This window comes from Rana temporaria, chromosome 2 (assembly GCF_905171775.1).
Source record: "Rana temporaria chromosome 2, aRanTem1.1, whole genome shotgun sequence".
NCBI classification, from domain to species: Eukaryota; Metazoa; Chordata; class Amphibia; order Anura; family Ranidae; genus Rana; species Rana temporaria.
In genome coordinates, this window is record NC_053490.1 from 92,992,194 (window position 1) to 93,011,097 (window position 18,904).

The 18,904-nt window shown below is 47.6% G+C and overlaps 1 protein-coding gene across 2 annotated transcripts in view; it reads left to right on the top strand.

Moving 5' to 3' along the window:
- The first annotated feature begins 12,711 nt into the window (after positions 1 to 12,711).
- LATS2 (large tumor suppressor kinase 2) overlaps positions 12,712 to 18,904 on the top strand; it is an 82,196-nt gene continuing 76,003 nt past the window's right edge. Inside the window, exons 1-2 of one of the 2 annotated variants that reach the window (XM_040340530.1) lie at positions 12,712 to 12,842; positions 16,763 to 16,983. The gene's annotated coding sequence lies outside the window, so the exon portion shown is untranslated. The remainder of the gene's footprint in view (positions 12,843 to 16,762; positions 16,984 to 18,904) is intronic. The other variant, XM_040340531.1, reaches the window with a different exon arrangement.

Sequence of the window (18,904 nt, forward strand, 5' to 3'; positions counted from 1 at the left end):
AACGGCGATTGCGAACTTGCGCATATGTTCGCGAATGCGCGAACCAGGCGAACCGCCATAGACTTCAATGGGCAGGCGAATTTTAAAACCCACAGGGACTCTTTCCGGCCACAATAATGATGGAAAAGTTGTTTCAAGGGGACTAACACCTGGACTGTGGCATGCCGGAGGGGGATCCATGGCAAAACTCCCATGGAAAATTATGTAGTTGTCGCAGAGTCCGTTTTTAATCCATAAAGGGCATAAATCACCTAACATTCATAAATTGTTTGGAATAACGTGCTTTAAAACATCAAGTATGATGTTATATCGATCAGGTAGTGTAAGGGTTAGGGTTAGGGTTACAGATAGGGTTAGGGTAACAGATAGGGTTAGGGTAACAGATAGGGTTAGGGTTAACCCTAACCCTATCTGTAACCCTAACCCTATCTGTAACTCTAACCCTACCCTAAACCTAACCCTGTCTGTAATAGGGTTAGGGTTCACAGTGACAGACCAAACTCTGACAGATCAAACTCCCTGTTTAACGCACCGCAAACACATGCAAACAGTCCATTTGCACAACCGCAAACTCCCCATTTACACAAGGTTGGATACCAAGCTAGCCATGTCCCCTTCCTTGTCCTCACTGACGTCAATGAACGTTTTGGAGATTGCAGGTGATGGGGGGTTTTCAAAGCCTATGGTCGTTCAGTGACAATTAAGTGACCCAGAAAACAATGATTCTGCAGTGTGGGCCCATTGTTGGCCTAGTAGGCTTTAATGATCACCTTATCACAAAGAAAATTAATGTTTTTTCTATGCAAAACTTGAGAGGTGCCCGAAGCTGAGCTGGAGGAGGATGGTGTGTCAAGGTTATGAGCAGAAGCTGTAGAAGATTGGGTGTCCTGTGTTAGCCAGTCAACTATGTCCTCAGAACTTTTCGAGTTAGGGAAATCTATGCGTAACTGATTCTCTGAATCAGGCGCATAGATACGACGGCCCGCACTCAGAGATACAACGGCGTATCTGGGGATACGCCGTCGTATCTTGTATCTGAATCCGGGCCCCTGTCTTGTTCGTAACCAAGGGACTGCCTGTATACAGCCTTCTCCTCTCCCCTGGACAAAACAAGCACAAACTTGAATTATTATTTTTTTTGCCCAGATTAGTTTATAAACACTGTGTAAATATATATATCTCAATTCTTTTTTCACAGGTGTTTTTCTTTGAAAAATAAATTGGAGCTATGTTATATGGCCGTCTTATCATCCCAGGAAATGATTTTAACCTTCCCAGTATATTACCCAATTGCTCTGCTCATTGTGCTTTGTGTTTGTCTTTCACAGGAATGCAATGGGTAATTATACAATAATTACAATCATGCAGATATGATCTATTGGTCCAAGTAGGTTACGGTACAACGCGGTTATTTTGCAATAGCTTGGGAGGAGTTTTTCAACTTCTCACAATTATACTGGAATTGTGGAATGACAGTGCTGTAACAGTGTAAAGCTGGCCATAGATGGATCGATATCTGGCCAGTTCGATTGGGACTGGCCGAACTTCCATCAACGTGTGGCCATCTCAGGTCAACAGAAGTCAATTGTTTGATCAACTTTAGTCAAAGGGACATGTTGGGAAAACTTTTCTCAATCGGTGCATTCTGAGTCTGACAGCTGTGGGTACTGCTGTCAGAATACAACACCAGTAGCTGGATTCAAATAGACCGCCGCATCTTTGCGGCGGCGTAGCGTATCGTATTTACACTACGCCGCCGTAAGTTAGCTAGGCAAGTACTGTATTCACAAAGTACTTGCCTGCTAAGTTACGGCGGCGTAGCGTGAATAGGCCGGCGTAAGCGTGCCGAATTCAAATGAGGATGTGGGGGCGTGTTTTATGTAGATTAACTGTGACCTGACGTGATTGACGTTTTTTACGAACGGCGCATGCGACGTCCGTGTACATATCCCAGTGTGCATTGCGGCAAAGTACGCTGCAAGGACGTATTGGTTTCGACGTGGACGTAAATTACGTCCAGCCCTATTCACGGACGACTTACGCAAACAAAGTAAAATTTTCAAATTTCGACGCGGGAACGATGGCCATACTTAACATTACTAGTCCAGCTATTTGATGGAATAACTTTACGCCTGAAAATACCTTTACTGCGAAGGGCGCAGGTACGTTCGTGAATAGGCGTATCTAGTGATTTACATATTCTACGCCGAACGCAATGGAAGCGCCACCTAGCGGCCAGCCTAAATATTGCACCCTAAGATACGACGGCGCAAGCCATCGTATCTTGGATAGGTTTAAGTGTATCTCAGTTTGAGAATACACTTAAACTCGGCGCAGATTCCGAGTTTGGTCGGCGTATCTACTGATACGCCAGCCTAACTCTTTATGAATCTAGCTACAGGGATTCTTCCCTCCACCTCGTTTGAGTGAATGGAGAAATCTATGTAATTTTTTTTCCAAACTGCTGACTGTAGGTAGGGATGTGATGGCCCTCTCTTGTTCGCACCCAAAATGGGCTATGGACCGTGGGATTTGTATTGTACATAGAGCAGTGCACATGACTGCAATTGATGTACACTGCTCATTCCAAAAAAGTGGAAGTGAGGGGGCAAAAGGAAAGGTTCAGACTTCAGAGGCTGGAGGATATTACATGGAGACAGAAAAACACAGTTAAAAATGATTTCATTAAAAAAAATTTACAGGGCCATTAAGTAGTGGATGTGTAATTTTTGGAGAATAAGGATATTGTTTAGTGTTAATTTAATGTATCCCTCTTTTTGATCTGATGATTAAACCTCAGAAAAAGTGAATGATTTCCAGGCTAAGACTGCAGGTAATCAGTGGCTGCGTGGGCAGCCACGAAAAGCTGCAGCCGCCATTTAATTTTTTTTTGCTAGAAAATTACTTGGAACCCCCAAACATTATATATATTTTAGCAGAGACCCTAGGGAATAAAATGGCAATAGCTGCAATATTTTATGTCACATTGTATTTGCCCAGCGGTCTTTCAAATGCAATATTGTGGGGAAAAATACACTTCAATGAAAAAAAAAAAAAAACAGTAAAGTTAGCAAAATGTTTTTGTTTTAATGTGAAAGATGATGTTACGCCGCGAGAATCATGAGAGAATCGTGATCTATCTTCGAAGCAAAAAAATTGTGATTCTCATTTTAGCCAGAATCGTGCAGCTCTAGTCAGGGGAGGGCTGGGCCAGGGGGCAGGGTGGCAATTGCCTCCCAGGCCGACCTAACTTTTGTTTAAAATGCCCGCTACCATTTTATTTTTTATTCTGGTCTTGGAAGTCGGGCCGACCACTAGCTGTTGCATTCCAGGGAGTTGTAGTCCTCAAGCTCCCGGTGGGTGGAAAATAGAGCAGGGCAGAGGAAACTACAACTCCCTGGGACTGCATTCTTGGAAGTAGGCAGAGGCAGGCCATGCCAGGGAGTCGGGACACAGGGCTGCAGGGCTGGGTGCTCGCTGCAACTTGACCCCAGGACCAGAAGCGTTACCCCCCCCCAGGAGGCCGTGGCGTGCAAGGACCTGCTGAGCTGAGATCACTGTGGTGAGAGACCCTGACACCCCTAGATGACACCCCATCTCCCCCCCATACACCCCATGTAACCTTCCCCAGAGATCAGGCTGCATTGATGGGCACTGGAGTTGGCTGCCCTAATGGGCACTGATGAGGCTGCATAAAAAAACGAGATGGCCAATGGACGGTGAGCTGATTCAGCGGTTCAATGGGCCACTTGACTGGACTTGCCCCCCAGGCCAATGGCTACCAGCCCTCCCCTGGCTCTAGTCAATGTTGATAATCATTTCCCATATCCCTGTATATTGTGTTCACTAAGATGTACGTCCTAGAGTCTTTTAAAAATATCCATACTCCCCACTGACACCACCAACTCTGGGATCCCCATTGAGGTATCTGTATACTGCTATCATATCTCCTCTCAAGCGTTTCTTCTCCAGGGAGAACACATTCAGTTCTTGAAGTCGTTCCTCGTAATTGAGGTCCTCCAATCTGCCTACCAATTTAGTTGACCTTCTCTGGACTCTCTCCAGCTCCACCATGTCCCTCCTGAGGACTGGTGACCAGAACTGGATGGAATACTCCAGATATGCCTGGACCAGAGATATATAAAGTGGCAATAAATCATTTTATCCCTGAAGTAAATTCCCCTTTTTACACAAGCCAATAGTCTGCTGGCTTTGCTTGCTGTAGCTTGACTTTGCCTGCTATACACACTGTCACACCAAATTCCGACTGTCAAGAACGCGGTGACGTACAACACTACGACGAGCCGAGAAAAATTAAGTTCAATGCTTCCGAGCATGCGTCGACTTGATTCCGAGCATGCGTGTTTTTTTTCTCCGTCGGAGTTCCATAAAGATGAACGGAATTTCCAATAGAAATTGTTTTCGTCATAAAAAAAAGAGAACATATTCTCTTTCTAATTCCATTGGAATTTTCGAAGGAATAACTCAGATGGGGCACACACATGATCGGAATATCAGATGAAAAAATTCCATCTGACTTTTTCCATCGGAAATTCCGATCGTGTGTATGGGGCATAAGTCTGTCTTCTACCAGGACTCTTTGTTACTTTTTTTTTTAATTAATAAAAACGATTGAAACAGCTGTTTACAATTTTCTTGCTTGATAGTGTCAATTAGCTTTATAAATATCCCTATGGATGAGCATAACTTTTCAACCAGAAAAATCATTATGATAAACCATGTCAAAGTAATTTGCATGACTGAAACATTACTCAGAAATTTGCACGAGAACTCATAGGACTATAAAACACTGGTGTTTCATAAATATTTTCTGACTTTGGCAAATCCTTCTTCTCCAGCTTAAAAAGATCTGTAAAATGACTTAAATTGAGAACTGAAATGCCTTGGCGCTTTTGGATTTTTGTTCCTCGGAATGAGGTAACAGTGGTGCTGGCCGTTAGTAACAAAATACAAATAATGGAACCTGCTCTGTGGGCGATCGTAACGGCTTAGCTAGAAGTGAAAAACAGACTAATGACAATCCAGGGCGCTAAACCCAGTCACTTACATAATATTAAGTGATACTGAACTCTGGTTTAATAAAAAGCGAATCAGGTAGGTATTCTTAACCACTTAAGGACCGGACCAATATGTTGCTAAATGACCCAAGGGGTTTTTACAATTCGGCACTGCGTCGCTTTAACAGACAATTGCGCGGTCGTGCGACGTGGCTCCCAAACAAAATTGGCGTCCTTTTTTCCCCACAAATAGAGCTTTCTTTTGGTGGTAATTGATCACCTCTGCGGTTTTTATTTTTTGCGCTATAAACAAAAATAGAGCGACAATTTTGAAAAAAATGCAATATTTTTTACTTTTTGCTATAATAAATATCCCCCAAAAACATATATACAATTTTTTTTCCCTCAGTTTAGGCCGATACGTATTCTTCTACCTATTTTTGGTAAAAAAAAAATCGCAATAATCGTTTATCGATTGGTTTGCGCAAAATTTATAGCGTTTACAAAATAGGGGATAGTTTTATTATTATTTTTTTTTTTACTACTAATGGCGGCGATCAGCGATTTTTTTCGTGACTGCGACATTATGGCGGACACTTCGGACACTTTTTCACAGCAAAAAATGCATTTAAATTGCATTGTTTATTGTGAAAATGACAGTTGCAGTTTGGGAGTTAACCACAGGGGGCGCTGTAGGAGTTAGGGTTCACCTAGTGTGTGTTTACAACTGTAGGGGGGTGTGGCTGTAGGTCTGACGTCATCAATCGAGTCTCCCTATAAAAAGGGATCACTCGATCGATGCAGCCGCCACAGTGAAGCACGGGGAAGCCGTGTTTACATATGGCTCTCCCCGTTCTTTAGCTCCGGGGAGCGATCGCGAGGGGGCGGCTAGAAACGAATAGCCACGCCCTCGTCCCGGATTGCTCCTGAAGCCACGGGAACCGCCGCATGTACTGGGGGGGGGGGTCCTGATCGGACCCCCGACCCACGTCAAGCAGAGCACGTACAGGTACGTACATGTGCCTGTCCGTGCCATTCTGCCGACGTAAATGTACATGCAGTGGTCCGGAAGTGGTTAAAGCAGAGTGGCACCCAGAAGTGGAACTTCTGCTTTAAGGACTCCTAACCCCCTGACATGCCAAATTTGGCATGTCATTTTTTTGGGGGGGGGGGTACCTATTTTTGACAGGTACCCAGCTCCCACTTCCGCTCGAGCCACCTAGACGACTCAAGCGGAAGTTCTCCTCTCCTCCTCCCTCCCTGCAATCTTTTGGTAGGTCCCAGAAGATTGCCCGGCCATTGAGAAGGCGCAGCGTGACTCATGCAGAGCACACTGTCACAGTCGGGTGCCCACACTTGTGATGCCGGCTCCAAAGAGAACTGAGGGGGGGAACCGGGGGTTAGGGCGGCCATATTGTTGGATCCTGGGACAGGTGAGCGTGTGTTTATTAAAAGTCAGCAGCTACACTTTTTGTAGCTGCTGACTTAATAAACACAAAACCGAGTGGAACTCCACTTTCATTTCAAAAAGCACATTCTATTGCCATCATCCTCCTTCAGATTCCTTTGTTTGCTGCTGTGATCTGACTCCCTGTTAGAGGGTGGCTACATTCGTCCTCCGTGGTTCCATTGTATGCAGGAACGTTGTCACCCTCTTTTGCTCGCTCCCAAGGTGGACTTGGAACTATGAGATTTGTAGTGTGCCTAGAGCAGTGCCATACATGGGCATCTGCTGAAATTTTTTCAGAGGGGGGCGCTTCGGCAGCGGCGATACAGTCGCATTTTACCCTTTCTTCGACCGCTAGCGGGGGTTAAAAGCGTACCCCCCCCCACGGTAAAATGTAAAAACTCCCCACTGTGCCCCCTGCATCTTTCAATATCTCTTTGTCACTACTATGTACCCTCTCCACAACTGCACCTCTGGACCCCTTTACATTACACAGCACCCCACAGCTCTGGACCCCTTCACATTACACAGCACCCCACAGCTCTGGACCCCTTTACATTACACAGCACCCCACAGCTCTTGTCCCCTTTACATTACACAGCACCCTGCATCACTGGACCCCTTTACATTACACAGCACCCTGCATCACTGGACCCCTTCACATTACACAGCACCCCACAGCTCTTGTCCCCTTTACATTACACAGCACCCTGCATCACTGGACCCCTTTACATTACACAGCACCCTGCATCACTGGACCCCTTCACATTACACAGCACCCTGCATCACTGGACCCCTTCACATTACACAGCACCTCTTTCCCTTGACTGAAACACTAAACTATATTGACAGTATATTTATTTCAGGTCTAAAAGAGGACAGGCACTCCTAATTAGAGGGCGGAGCGTTGCAGTCACCGCTTAAATCGTCCCCAGGGCCAGTTCGGCCCTGCTCCTGGCTCTCCCTGGCAATTTCAGGGGGGCAAACGACCCCCCTTGCCCTATGGAGCGGATGCCCATGGTGCCATATCTCCCAACTGTTACCCATTTGAAGGAACTGCCATTCTTTAAGAACAAAATCCCTCGTACAGCCTCAGTTGTCCCTCTATTTGTTCTGATAGCTATGAAAATGTACTATTCAACTACTAAAAGTGTTATTCTGCACTAAACCCTATCTCTTCATTATCCTGCTATTTTGAAAGGCTGTATAAGAGAAAAGTAATGGTGGAAAAAAATATACACTATGTTGTCAAAAGTATTGGGACACCTTTCTTTACACCAAGGGTGCCCAATTAGTGGCCCACGGAGCCCTCTGATGTGGCCCGCGACCTCCTGCTCTGGGGTGGTGGTTTGACAAGCCCAGATCGCAGGTTGCTGACCCGTCATCCCAGAGCTTCAGTGTTGTGAATGAAGCCGGGGGTAGAGAAAGCAAGCAGCTGCAGAGCCACATAAGCCAATGCTTCCTGTATAGCGCCAACTTCTGTCACAATCATTACCAAATGCACTCTGCCTGGGACCGCAACAGCCGGGGCCTTACGGAAATCACAGTGGCCCAGATTCAGCATAGCTTGCGCTTTATTTGCGTGGGCACAGGGCAACGATTTTGCCCTGCGCCCACGCAAATATTTTGCGCTGCCCTCGATTCACGGAGCAGTAGCTCCGTGAACTGCGAGGGCGCGCCGGCAAATTTGCCCGGCGTAAGCGCGCGCAAGTTAAATGATCCCGCCGGGGGCGGGAAAAATTTAAATTAGGCGCGCGCCCGCGCCGAGCGTACAGCGCATGCTCCGTCGGGAAACTTTCCCGACGTGCATTGCGGCAAATGACGTCGCAAGGACGTCATTTGCTTCAAAGTGAACGTGAATGGCGTCCAGCGCCATTCACGAAGCACTTACGCAAACGCCGTGAAATTCAAATTTCACGGCGCGGGAGCGCCGGCTATACTTTAGCATTGGCTGCCCCTACTATTAGAAGGGGCAGCTCTGCGCTAAAGTACCCGTACGGAAACTCCGTACCTGGCTTGCGCGGGGCCCGCGCAAGCTTGTGAATCAGTGGTAGTATGCAATTTGCATACTACACGCTGATACACAATGGGAGCGCCCCCTAGCGGCCCCCGCAAGAATGCAGCCTAAAATCTGCGAGGCATAAGAGCCTTATGCCGCGCAGATTTTAGGCTGCAGCCGGTGTAACGAGGTTCCTGAATCAGGAGCACTCGTTACACCGGAGCAAGTCAGCAATTGCGCCGTGTAACCTATGGTTACATGGGCGCAATTGCTTTCTGAATCTGGGTAGATCTGTTTTGCAGTGGTTACTGGGCTTCTTTCTGAAGCACAGTGGACCTGAAGGTTACCTGCACTGAGCCATAGACTTCTGTTACCTGTGGGTTTGGTGGGCTTTCAGACAATGCACCACACATGCAGGATATAATAGAAGTCTATGGCAAATTGCAGCTAATTTGCCGGAAAGTCACAGCTGCATGAGTGTGAAAGCAGCCTTAGAACCCAATCAGACCCTCCATTCACCTCTATGTCCATTTACCCCCACTTACCTCCAAACTGATCCGCTAAAAACAAAAACAGAAGGGGATCCGTCCCATTCTGTCCTTTGCTGATTGAATTGAAGGGCCCATAGTGTAGAGTGGGCTGTGTCCGTGTCTGTTCAGCATATGCAGGGTGGACACAGACCTGTCATCTGCCCATTCCACTCATTTTGGCCCACGGCCGGTTACCAAGACGCTTCAGTGGCCCTCGCTCTTCAAAAGGTTGGGCACCCCTGCTTTACACGCACATGAACTTTAATGGCTTCCCGATCTTAGTCTGTAGGGTTCAATATTAAGTTGGCTCACCCTTTGCAGCTATAAAAATCTTCTGGGAAGGCTGTCCACAAGGTTTAGGAGTGTGTCTGTGGGAATGTTTGACCATTCTTCCAGAAGCACATTTGTGAGGTCAGCCACTGATGTTAGAAGGCCTGGCTCACAGTCTCCACTCTAATTCATCCCAAAGGTGTTCTATCGGGTTGCGGTCAGGACTCTGTGCAGGCAGTCAAGTTCCTCCAATCCCATACTCGCTCATCCATGTCTTTATGGACCTTGCTTTGTGCACGGGTCCAAATCATTTGGTGGAGGGGGGATTATGGTGTGGGTTTTTTTTTTTTTTACAGGGGTTGGGATGGCCTCTTAGTTCCAGTGAAGGCGTCAGCATACCAAGACATTTTGGACAATTTCATGCTCCCAACTTTGTGGGAACAGTTTGGGGACGACCCCTTCCTGTTCCAACATGACTGCGCACCAGTGCACACAAAGCAAGGTCCATAAAGACACGGATGAGTGAGTTTGGGGTGGAGAAACTTGACTGGCATGCACAGAGTCCTGACCTCAAGATGATATAACACCTTTGGGATGAATTAAAGTGGAGACTGTGAGACAGGCCTTCTCGTCCACATCAGTGCCTGCGCTCACAAATGTGCTTCTGGAAGAATGGTCAAACATTCCCATAGACACACTCCTAAACCTTGAGGACAGCCTTCCTAGAAGACTTGAAGCTGTTCTAGCGGCAAAGGGTGGGCCAACCCAATATTGAACCCTATGGACTAAGACTGGGATGCCATTAAACTTCACGTGCGTGTGTATATATAGTGTATCTGGTTATAACCATTTATTTTTGGGATATACAATCGTAATGGTCTGCATAATTGGGGGCATGGCATTGGGGTGTCCATTGTCTAACATCATTGTGCTAAAAAGTGTCCCTTTGTCTCATCCCCGAAAGTTGGGAGGTATGCAGTGCATGTGACCAAAACTAATGCGCACTGCTTGTTCCACATAAACAGAACTGTGAGGGAAAATGAGAGGTTTGGGAGCTCAAGGAGGATTATACAAAGAAGCAGAAAATCATTGTAATATAATATGTTCATAAAAAATATCATTACAGGGCCAGTAGTGGATGTGTAAAGCGCATTAGAGGCCATTCAGCCTTCATTTTAGGCACAGGAAGAAAGGCATGATGTCTGCACTGTATCTGGGCGGAGCTCAGAGAGCAAATAATAATAATAATAATAATAAAACTTGTCTGAATTGCAGCAGTGAGTAAAAAACAAAGCACACCTCAAATGTATTGTTGAGCTGGAACACTTGTCTACCAACTTTGTTTACAACCAGCGGCGGGTAGAAAGCAAAGTTTATATTTGTTCACCAGGCGATGGGCTCTCTTATGAAGTGATTTGGGCAGCATTAACTCTTCCACACCCCAACAAAGGTAATACCCCTCTGGCCTGACAGCCACCCTCCCGGCACAGCCACCCTCCCGGCACAGCCACCCTCCCGGCACAGCCTCCCTCCCGGGACAACCACTCTCCCGGTACAGCCTCCCTCCCGGTACAGCCACCCTCCCGGTACAGCCTCCCTCCCGGTACAGCCACCTTCCCGGTACAGCCACCCTCCCGGTACAGCCTCCCTCTCGGTACAGCCTCCCTCTCGGTACAGCCACCCTCCCGGTACAGCCTCCCTCCCGGCACAGCCTCCCTCCCGGGACAACCACTCTCCCGGCACAGCCTCCCTCCCGGCACAGCCTCCCTCCCGGTACAGCCACCCTCCCGGCACAGCCACCCTCCCGGCACAGCCTCCCTCCCGGTACAGCCACCCTCCCGGTACAGCCTCCCTCTCGGTACAGCCACCCTCCCGGTACAGCCACCCTCCCGGTACAGCCTCTCTCCCGGTACAGCCACCCTCCCGGTACAGCCTCTCTCCCGGTACAGCCACCCTCCCGGTACAGCCTCTCTCCCGGTACAGCCACCCTCCCGGTACAGCCACCCTCCCGGTACAGCCTCTCTCCCGGTACAGCCACCCTCCCGGTACAGCCACCCTCCCGGTACAGCCTCCCTCCCGGTACAGCCACCCTCCCGGTACAGTCTCTCTCCCAGTACAGCCTCCCTCCCACTACAGCCTCTCTCCCAGTACATGTACACAGTCACAAAATATTCCAACTGCACACCTTCCAGGAAAATGGCCAATAAGTAAAAGGGTGCTGAAACGATCACCAGCTGGGAACCGGAAAGCAAATCATGTATACATATTCGCCAGCACACCAAGGATCATTGAAAAAACGTCCAAAAATTTAATGCATAATAGCGATCCAAAAAGCAACGTTTCGAGGTCACGCAGGACCTCTTCCTCAGGCAAAAGACAGTACAGTCTCTCTCCCAGTACAGCCTCTCTCCCAGTATAGTCTCTCTCCCAGTATAGTCTCTCTCCCAGTACAGTCTCTCTCCCAGTACAGTCTCTCTCCCAGTACAGTCTCCCTCCCAGTACAGTCTCTCTCCCAGTATAGTCTCTCTCCCAGTACAGCCTCCCTCCCAGTACAGTCTCTCTCCCAGTACAGTCTCTCTCCCAGTACAGTCTCTCTCCCAGTACAGTCTCCCTCCCAGTACAGTCTCTCTCCCAGTATAGTCTCTCTCCCAGTACAGCCTCCCTCCCAGTACAGTCTCTCTCCCAGTACAGTCTCTCTCCCAGTACAGTCTCTCTCCCAGTACGGCCTCCCTCCCAGTACGGTCTCTCTCCCAGTATAGTCTCTCTCCCAGTATAGTCTCTCTCCCAGTACAATATCTCTCCCAGTACAGGCTCTCTCCCAGTACAGTCTCTCTCCCAGTACAGTCTCTCTCCCAGTATAGTCTCTCTCCCAGTACAATATCTCTCCCAGTACAGTCTCTCTCCCAGTATAGTCTCTCTCCCAGTATAGTCTCTCTCCCAGTACAGTCTCTCTCCCAGTACAGTCTCTCTCCCAGTACAGCCTCTCTCCCAGTACAGTCTCTCTCCCAGTACAGCCTCTCTCCCAGTACAGCCTCTCTCCCAGTATAGTCTCTCTCCCAGTACAGCCTCCCTCCTCCCAGTATAGTCTCTCTCCCAGTACAGTCTCTCTCCCAGTACAGTCTCCCCCAGTACAGCCTCTCTCCCAGTACAGTCTCTCTCCCAGTACAGTCTCTCTCCCAGTATAGTCTCTCTCCCAGTACAGTCTCTCTCCCAGTATAGTCTCTCTCCCAGTACAGTCTCCCTCCCAGTATAGTCTCCCTCCCAGTATAGTCTCCCTCCCAGTACAGTCTCTCTCCCAGTACAATATCTCGCCCTGTATGCCCAGTCTCTGGTTTCCGTGATGCTCAGAACGAGAACAAACTCAGCTCTCCTTTAGTCACGCCCCCCGGCAGCCCCATCCAATTGTTGACTGGCGTAGAGATGACGCAGGCAGCCCGGAACACGTGACCACAATGGAATGCAAACAATGTGGTGAACGTCCAAGTCCGTCCTGCTGTATGTACCGCTTGTGGGGGAGAGCGGAGACCGGGGGAGCCGAGCCTGGCCCGAGAGCTGAGCAGAGACAAGGCCGTACACAGGTAATGGCGCTTCCCTTCCCCCTCTCCCCGGGCACACGTGTGCACACATAGAGCGCCCCATACCGGGCACAGGAGCTCCGCTGTACGGCTTGTCCGGGGCATTCTGGGGGGACAGAGTACTACTGTACACCGGGGGGATCCGGGAGGACGGAATGCAAGCTGGGCACTGGGTATAAAGTACTAGAGGGGGGGGCATGGGAATGCTGAAAGGAGGTATGTGTATATAGGGAGGGTCCATGTAGGATCTATAGAGAGGGGGGCCATGTAGGATCTATAGAGAGGGGGGCCATGTAGGATCTATAGAGAGGGGGGCCATGTAGGATCTATAGAGAGGGGGGCCATGTAGGATCTATAGAGAGGGGGGCCGTGTAGGATCTATAGAGAGGGGGGCCGTGTAGGATCTATAGAGAGGGGGGCCGTGTAGGATCTATAGAGAGGGGGGCCGTGTAGGATCTATAGAGACGGGGGCCATGTAGGATCTATAGAGAGGGGGGCCATGTAGGATCTATAGAGAGGGGGGCCATGTAGGATCTATAGAGAGAGGGTCCATGTAGGATCTATAGAGAGGGGGGCCATGTAGGATCTATAGAGAGGGGGGCCATGTAGGATCTATAGAGAGGGGGGCCATGTAGGATCTATAGAGAGGGGGGCCATGTAGGATCTATAGAGAGGGGGGACATGTAGGATCTATAGAGAGGGGGGCCATGTAGGATCTATAGAGAGGGGGGCTATGTAGGATCTATAGAGAGGGGGGCCATGTAGGATCTATAGAGAGGGGGGACATGTAGGATCTATAGAGAGGGGGGCCATGTAGGATCTATAGAGAGGGGGGACATACAGGATCTATAGAGAGGGGGGCCATGTAGGATCTATAGAGAGGGGGGCCATGTAGGATCTATAGAGAGGGGGGCCATGTAGAATCTATAGAGAGGGGGGCCATGTAGGATCTATAGAGAGGGGGGCCATGTAGGATCTATAGAGAGGGGGGCCATGTAGGATCTATAGAGAGGGGGGCCATGTAGGATCTATAGAGAGGGGGGCCATGTAGGATCTATAGAGAGGGGGGCCATGTAGGATCTATAGAGAGGGGGGCCATGTAGGATCTATAGAGAGGGGGGCCATGTAGGATCTATAGAGAGGGGGGCCATGTAGGATCTATAGAGAGGGGGGCCATGTAGGATCTATAGAGAGGGGGGCCATGTAGGATCTATAGAGAGGGGGTCCATGTAGGATCTATAGAGAGGAGGGGGCATGTAGGATCTATAGAGAGGAGGGGGCATGTAGGATTTATAGAGAAGGGGCCATGTAGGATCTATAGAGAGGGGGGCCATGTAGGATCTATAGAGAGGGGGGCCATGTAGGATCTATAGAGAGGGGGGCCATGTAGGATCTATAGAGAGGGGGGCCATGTAGGATCTATAGAGAGGGGGGCCATGTAGGATCTATAGAGAGGGGGCCATGTAGGATCTATAGAGAGGGGGTCCATGTAGGATCTATAGAGAGGAGGGGGCATGTAGGATCTATAGAGAGGAGGGGGCATGTAGGATTTATAGAGAAGGGGCCATGTAGGATCTATAGAGAGGGGGGGCATGTAGGATCTATAGAGAGGGGGGCCATGTAGGATCTAGAGAGGAGAAAGGAGTCATGTAGGATTTAGGGAGGGGGTATGTAGATCTAGAGAGGGGCATATGGTACCCAGAAGTAGGCATGTAGTTTTAAAGAGTTGGTATGTGGCACTAGAGAGTGAGCATGTTCTGGGGATATGACATGTGGCCCGGTTTTTCTAGGAAGGTGGCATATGGCACCAGAGTTCAAGTATGGAGTTCCAGAAAGGGGCAATGGAATTCTAGAGAGTGGGCATGTAGATATAGAGGAAGTTCTAGAGAAGTGGCATGTGGCACTGGAAAGATGGCATTATTTTCAAGTGAAATGGCATATGGTGCTGGATAGAGAGGGAATAGAGTTCTAGAGAAGTTGCATGTGGCACTAGCCAAAAAGGCACAAAGTTCTAGAGCGGTGGCATGTGTCATTAAAGAGAAGGCTTGGAGTTCTAGGGAGGGGGCATGCAGCACTGGAAAACCACAAGTAGTTCTAGAGAGATGGCATGTGGTACTAGAGTGGGTATGTGAAGAGATGGGCTTGTAGATCTATTGATGCCATGCAGTGCTGAAAGGAGGACAAGGTGTTCTAGAGAGATAGGAGGAATGGAGCCCTTGAAGCATGGTATTCAGCATACCCATTATGGTAGTGGTGGCATGGATCTCTAGAATAGCGTTGTACTGGACACTGTAGTGGCGCTATGTAGTGGTGAATGGGAGTTGTTGATTGGTTGTAGGTAGGTCTGGAATGCAGTGTGACAATGTAGCCGGACTGTGGGTTTTGTGGACAGGGTGTGTGCCATTCTACCATGAGAAGAAGACCTGTAGTTCTAGACAGGACACTCTGTAGTGGATACACAGTTCCAAAGAGGTGGCATGCAGTGTTGAAAGGCACAGTACTTTTGGAAAAGTGGGATGTACTGTAATGTAGGGGTGGTATATAGTTCTGTAAAAGTGGGATGCCCTGTATCTAGGGGTGGTAGCTACACCTGGAAAAGGGCATGCCCTGTATCTAGGGGTGGTAGCTACATCTGGAAAAGCGCATGTACTGTATCTAGGGGTGGTAGCTACATCTGGAAAAGGGCATGTCCTGTATCTAGGGGTGGTAGCTACATCTGGAAAAGGGCATGTCCTGTATCTAGGGGTGGTAGCTACATCTGGAAAAGGGCATGCACTGTATTTAGGGGTGGTAGCTACATCTGGAAAAGGGCATGCCCTGTATCTAGGGGGTGGTAGCTACACCTGGAAAAGGGCATGCCCTGTATCTAGGGGTGGTATAAAGTGATCCAGTGTATTGTGGCAATGTAGAGGCAGCATAGTGCCCTGAAAAGTGGACAGTTACCACTTATGGAATGGACACGACTTTCTGAAGTGATACCTCTGACGAGGCTGGTATATGATAATGCAGTGAGGAGCGTAGAGAAGACATTCTGTTCTGTTTAGGGAGGTAAGGCCACTAGATGTTGTATGTATGTATGTGAACATGATGCAGGTGGCATGCTTTACTGAGGGCATCCAGGTAAACTGTAGGTCATGGGTGCTCAACGTGTGGCCCCCAAGCTGTTGGAAACAACAAATCCCATCATGCCTCTGCCTTTGGGAGTCATGTTTGGAACTGTCAGCCTTTCAATGCATTATGGGACTTGTAGTTCTGTCCACAGGTTGCGCACCCATGCTGTAGGTCATACTGTCCTGAATGTAACTGTATAGCTTCTGTGAAGACAATTCACGTTGGCAATACAGCTAGAATTACTACTACTGACATTTATTATTAGATTACACATATCAGAATTCCTATTTGGAGAAGGACGGAATTGATACCACTTAGAACAATTATTTGACGCTAATGCTGGACCACATGTAGGGGTTAAATTCTGCGTAAATAAGACTTGTGCTGATTTTCTATATCTGTTATTTTTGAGTCAATAAATATCTAACGCCCCCTGGTTCCTCCTGTATTGAATTGTAATTGTACTGCCTGCCCTCATGTGTAAAGTGTTGGCACTATAGAAATCCTGTAGAATAATATTAGTGATGGCTTGTACCCCCATCAAATCAATAAGTTCACATGTGGCCTATTAACATTCTCTTCCCCACTAATTTAGACAAGGCTCTTGAGATCTGTTGGTGAGATATTTCTATTGACATATTTGCCCCGTTGTCATCTGTGCACAGCATGCCTATAAAGCAAAGTAGCAAGGAGCTGGGCTGGCCTTGCCTAGAGCATTCCTGTTGCATGAGAGGCACATGGGGATTTTTTTCCCTCTCTCTCTCGCTCTTTCTTTTTCTCTGTATGCTGATCGGACTGTAAATTCTCCCCAGCTTGGAATGTGCCTCTGTGACTGCTGAGGAGTTGACGCCAAAAGGAAAGAGGAGGAGGTGAAGGAGGAACTTTCAGCAACTTCCCAAAGAGAAAGGAGACGTCCTATTCCTTGGATTTTTTTCCCCCCCCTTCTGTTACATTAAACTCCGTGCCTCTGTAAAGGAAACTACTATGCGATTAACTGAAAGGTGGCACTGCCAGGACTGGGACACTCGCCAAGGTAACGTACAGGGCAGTTTGCTCTCTCTTGTGTTGATGATTGTTTGGAGTTGTGTTTGAAACCAAGTTGCCAACTTGCTGGACATGTCCTCCAGGCTCTTTAACAGAGGAGTGTCATGAGGCCACTTTTATTAGGTGGAAAGTAAACATGTTGGAGGAGTTTAAAGGGGTTGTAAAGTAATTTTTTTCCCTAAATAGCTCCCTTTACCTTAGTGCAGTCTTCCTTCACTTACCTCATCCTTCCATTTTGCTTTTAAATGTCCTTATTTCTTCTGAGAAATCCTCACTTCCTGTTCTTCTGTCTGTAACTACACACCGTAATGCAAGGCTTTCTCCCTGGTGTTAAGAAAGCCTCTTGAGGGGGCGAGCAGGAGTGTCAGGACACTCTCTACTTTGCAGATAGAGAAAGTAGCTGTGTGTTAGTGGGCGTCCTGACACTCCTGCTCGCCCCCTCAAGAGGCTTTCTCCACACCAGGGAGAAAGCCTTGCATTACAGTGGTGAGTTACAGACAGAAGAACAGGAAGTGAGGATTTCTCAGAAGAAATGACATTTGAAAGCAAAATGGAAGGATGAGGTAAGTGAAGGAGGACTGCACTAAGGTAAAGGAAGCTATTTAGGGGAATTTGTTTTTTACCTTTACAACCCCTTTAACCACTTAAGCCCCGGACCAAAATTAAGGTAAAGGACCAGGCCCCTTTTTGCATTTCGGCACTGCGTCGCTTTAACTGACAATTGCGCGGTTGTGCGATGTGGCTCCCAAACAAAATTGGCGTCCTTTTTTTCCCCACAAATAGCGCTTTCTTTTGGTGGTATTTGATCACTTCTGCGGTTTTTATTTTTTGCGCTATAAACAAAAATAGAGCGACAATTTTGAAAAAAATTCAATATTTTTTACTTTTTGCCATAATAAATATCCCCCAAAAATATATAAAAAAATAGTTTTTTTCCTCAGTTTAGGCCGATACGTATTCTTCTACATATTTTTGTTAAAAAAAATCGCAATAAGCGTTTATCGGTTGGTTTGCGCAAAATTTATAGAGTTTACAAAATAGGGGATCGTTTTATTGCATTTTTATTAAAAAAATGTTTTATTTTTTTTTTATTTTTTTTTTCCCCTTTTTTTTTTTTCTTTTAATCATCTTTTATTTGATTTTAAACAGCGAAAAACAGAAATTCACAAAGACCCGAGAGGCATTCCTCTGGTTTAACCCTCTCATTTACATAAGTCAGGGATATCAACATACAATTCGTCAAAACAAAAAAAATAGAACTCAAAGAAACATTTCCCCAACATATCATTCCCATGAATACACAAGGAAGAAAACAATCGCCATACATTTTAGGTATTCTTATCTTATCCTAATTCCCTTCCCCTCTATCTGTTATTTGAGGGCCGTTCTTTGATCTGATAACACCTTCTTTGAAATAATACTATTTGTCCCTTTCCTAGCGGGATCCCCATTTTTTTTTACTACTAATGGCGGCGATCAGCGATTTTATTTATTTATTTCGTGACTGCGACATTATGGCGAACACTTCGGACAATTTTGACACATTTTTGGGACCATTGTCATTTTCAAAGCAAAAAATGCATTTAAAATGCATTGTTTATTGTGGAAATGACAGTTGCAGTTTGGGAGTTAACCACAGGGGGCGCTGGAGGAGTTATGTTTCACCTAGTGTGTGTTTACAACTGTAGGGGGGTGTGGCTGTAGGAGTGATGTCATTGATTGTGTCTCCCTATAAAGAGCATGACACCATCGATCCAGCTGCCACAGTGAAGCGCGGGGAAGCCGTGTTTACACGCGGCTCTCCCCGTTCTTCAGCTCCAGGGACCGATCGCGGGACCCCAGCGGCGATCGGGTCCGCGGTCCTGGAGCTTCGGACCGGGGCGCGCGCCCGCGACCCACGGCTAGGTAGA